This window comes from Saccopteryx bilineata, chromosome 2 (genome assembly GCF_036850765.1).
Source record: "Saccopteryx bilineata isolate mSacBil1 chromosome 2, mSacBil1_pri_phased_curated, whole genome shotgun sequence".
Lineage (NCBI taxonomy): Eukaryota > Metazoa > Chordata > Mammalia > Chiroptera > Emballonuridae > Saccopteryx > Saccopteryx bilineata.
This window is the reverse complement of record NC_089491.1, coordinates 311,901,200-311,905,770: the sequence shown is the minus strand read 5'-3', so window position 1 is coordinate 311,905,770 and position 4,571 is coordinate 311,901,200.

The window sequence follows — 4,571 nt, the reverse complement described above, 5'->3', positions numbered from 1 at the left end:
ATATTTATGCACCTAATATAGAAGCACCTAAATATATAAAGGAGATTTTGATGAACATAAAGGACAAGATCAAAAGCAATACTATAATAGTAGGGGATTTTAATACCCCACTAACAGCACTGGATAGATCCTCAAGAAAGAAATTAACAAAGAAAGAGCAGACCTAAAGAACACACTAGATCAACTGGATTTAATAGATATCTTCAGAACCTTTCATTCTAAAGCAGCAGAATATACATTCTTTTCAAGTGCTCATAGTACATTTTCTAGGATAGCCACATGTTAGGATACAAAACGAGTCTCAATAAATTTAAGAAGATTGAAATAATATCAAGAATCTTCTCTGATCACAATGGAATGAAACTAGAAATCAACTACAATAGAAAAACTGAAAAACACTCATACACTTGGAAACTAAATACATGTTATTAAGTAATGAATGTGTTAACAATGAGATCAAGGAAGAAATAAAAAATTTCCTTGAAACAAATTAAAATGAACATTCAACAACTCAAAATTTAGGGAACATAGCAAAAGTAATCCTGAAAGGGAAGTTCATAGCATTACAGGCATGCTTTAACAAGCTAAAAAAAGCTCATATAAACAACCTAACCCTACATCTAAAAGAACTAGAAAAATAACAGAAAGTAGAGCCCAGAGGAAGTAGAAAGTAGGAAATAATAAAGATCAGAGCAGAAATAAATGACATAGAGGCTAAAAAAAAATTCAATGGATCAATAAAACCAAGAGCTGGTTCTTTGAAAAGGTAAACAGGATTGATGATCTTTAACCAGACTTACCAAGAAAAAAAGAGAGAGGATTCAAATAAATAAAATTAGAAATGAGAGTGGAGAAGTAACAACTGACACAGCAGAAATACAAAGAATTGTAAGAAAATACTATGAAGAACTGTATGTCCCTAATTTAGACAACCTAGGTGAAATGAACAAATTCCTTGAAATATATATATATTTTCATATATATTTCAAATATACACACACACACACACACACACACACACACACACACACACAATCTTTCAAAAATCAATCTGGAAGAATCAGAAAACCTAAACAGACTGATTACAACAAATGAGATAGAAACAGTTATCAAAAAACTCCCAACAAACAAAAGTCCTGGGCCAGATGGCTTCACAGGTGAATTCTACCAAATATTCAAAGAAGAACTAACTCCTATCCTTCTCAAGCTATTTCAAAAAATTCAAGAGGGAAGACTTCCAAGCTTTTTCTATGAGGCAAGCATAATTCTCATTCCAAAACCAGGCAAAGACAGTACAAAGAAAGAAAACTATAGGCCAATATTTTTGATGAATTTAGATGCTAAAATTCTCAACAAAGTATTAGCAAACCAGATCCAGCAATACATGAAAATTATCATGCATCATGATCAAGTGGGATTTATTTTGGGGAGGCAAGGCTGGTACAATACTCGCAAATCAATCAATGTGATTCATCACATAAACAAAAGGAAGGAGAAAAACCACATGATAATATCAATAGATGCAGAAAAAGCATTGATAAATTCAGCACCCATTTATAATCAAAACTCTCAGCAAAGTGGGAATACAGGGAACATACCTCAACATGATAAAGGCCATTTATGACAAACCCACAGCCAACACCATACTCAATGGGCAAAAATTAAAAGCAATCCCCTTAAGATCAGGAACAAGGCAGGGGTGCCCCCTTTCATCACTCTTATACAACATAGTTCTGGAAGTCCTAGCCACAGCAATCAGACAAGAAGAAGAAATAAAAGGCATCCAAATTGGAAAAGAAGAAGTAAAACTATCATTATTTTCTGATGATATATACTGTACATAGAAAACCCTAAAGTCTCAGTCAAAAAACTACTGGATCTGATAAATGAATTCAGCAAGGTGTCAGGACATAAAATTAATACTCAGAAATCAGAGGCATTTTTATATACCAACAATGAACTGTCTGAAAAAAAAAAAGAAGAAAACAATCCCCTTCACTATTGCAACAAAAAAAAATAAAGTACCTAGAAGTAAATTTAACCAAGGAGATTAAAGACTTGTATTTGGAAAATTATAAAACATTGATAAAAGAAATCAAGGAAGATACAAACAAGTGGAAGCAAATACTGTGTTCATGGATAGGAAGAATAAACATCATTAAAATGTCACATTACCCAAAGCAATCTATAAATTCAGTGCAATTCCTATTAAAATAGCAATGACATACTTCAAAGATATAGAACAAATATTCCAAAATATTATATGAAACCAAAAGAAAACACAAATAGCCTCAGCAATCTTGAAAAAGAAGAATAAAGTGGGTGGTATCACACTTCCTGATATCAAATTATACTACAAGGCCATTGTATTCAAAACAGCTTGGTACTGGCATAAGAATGGGCATATGGATCAATGAAACAGAACAGAGAACCCAGAAAGAAACCCACACCTTTATGGACAATTGATATTTGACAAAGGAGGTAAGAGCATACAATGAAGTAGAGACAGTCTCTTTAACAAATGGTGTTGGGAAAATTGGACAGCTACCTGCAAAATAATGAAACTAGACCACCAACTTACACCATTCACAAAAATAAACTCAAAATGGATAAAAGACATAAATGTATGTCGTGAAACCATAAGCATCTTGGAAGAAAACATAGGCAGTAAGCTCTTCGACATCTCTTGCAGCAATATATTTGCTGATTTTTCTCCATGAGCAAGTGAAATAAAGAACAGGATGAACAAATGAAACTATATCAAACTAAAAAGCTTTTGCACAGCTAAAGACAATATGAACAAAATAAAAAGACAAACCACACAATAGGAGAACATATTCGACCATACGTCTGATAAGAAGTTAATAACCAAAATTTATAAAGAACTTGTAAAACTCAACGACAGGAAGATAAACAATCAAATAAAATAATGGGCAAAAGAAATGAATAGACACTTCTCCAAAGAGGACATACAAATGGCCAATAGGCAGATAAAAAAATGTTCAACATCACAAATCATTAGAGAAATGCAAATTAAAACCACAATAAAATACCACCTCACACCAGTCAGAATTAACAAAACAACATATAGTAAGTACTGGAGAGGATGTGGAGAAAAGGAAACCCTCCTGCACTGCTGGTGGGAATGCAGACTGGTGCAGCCACAGTGGAAAACAGTATGGAGATTCCTCAAAAAATTAAAAATGAAACTGCTTTTTAACCCAGCCATCCCACTTTTAGGGATATATCCCAAGAATATCGTATCACTGACTCAAAAGGAGAAATGCACCCCCATGTTTATGGCAGCATTGTTTACAATAGCCAAGATCTGGAAACAGCCCAAGTGTTCGTCAGTGGACGAGTGGATTAAAAAGCAGTGGTACATATACACAATGGAATACTATGGGGCCATGAAAAAGAAGGAAATGTTACTTTTTGCGACAACATAGATGGACCTGGGGACTATTATGTTAAGTGAAATAAGTCAGGCAGAGAAAGAAAAATATCATATTATCTCACTCATTTGAGGAATCCAATGAACAAGCTGAACTGAGGAAAGGAATAGAGACAGAGGAGGGATCACAGGAACCAGAGGGAAAGTGGACAGAGGGAAAGGGGATGATAGGATGGGATCAGAGAAAGAAAAGAGATTGGTGAAATTATATACACATAACACAGCATTGTAGAGAGCAGAAAAGCAAATCCTGGAAGGAAGAGGGGAGGGCATTGAGGGAAGGGGGCAAAAGGGATGTTGAGGGGAACATGGGGGAAGGGGTGGATGCGTTCGGGGGGACACTAGAATCTATATAAACACAATAAATTAAAATTAATAAAAAAATAAAAATATAGAGAAAAACGCCAGACCAGGCGGTGGCGCAATGGATAGAGCGTCAGACTGGGACGCGAAGGACCCAGGTTCGAGACCCTGAGGTCGCCAGCTTGAGTGTGGGCTCATCTGGTTTGAGCAAAGCTCACCAGCAAAGCTCAAGGTTGCTGGCTCGAGCAAGGGGTTACCCGGTCTGCTGAAGGCCCATGGTCAAGGCACATATGAGAAAGCAATCAATGAACAACTAAGGTGTCGCAACGAAAAACTGATGATTGATGCTTCTTATCTTTCTGTGTTCCTGTCTGTCTGTCCCTATCTATCCCTCTCTCTGACTGTCTCTCTGTCTGTGTAAAAAAAAAAAAAAATAATAAAAAAAATATATAGAGAGAGAAACCACGAGAAACTCAAAGAACAGAAATAAAAAGACCCCCACAAACAACAACAAAAAACCTTGATGAAAGAGAAAAAATTTTAAGAAAGAAAATCCCCTCCCCCTCAAATGCCCAAGCAAGCAGAAAAAGAATTCCAAGAATTTTTTCAGTTTTTTTTCCAGTAGGTAGCACTAGATAACAAATTTTTGCTCTGTGAGATTTCCAGGCTGACCTTTGATGAGTAGCTGCTGTCAGAAAAATGGAGGTTGGGGCTGCAGTTGTGATGATGGGTGGGACATGCTGTGAAGTTTACTGCTTTAGCAGATGTGATCTCAGGGCTCCAAGTGCTCCTCTCTGTGTTTTAATAGACTAGC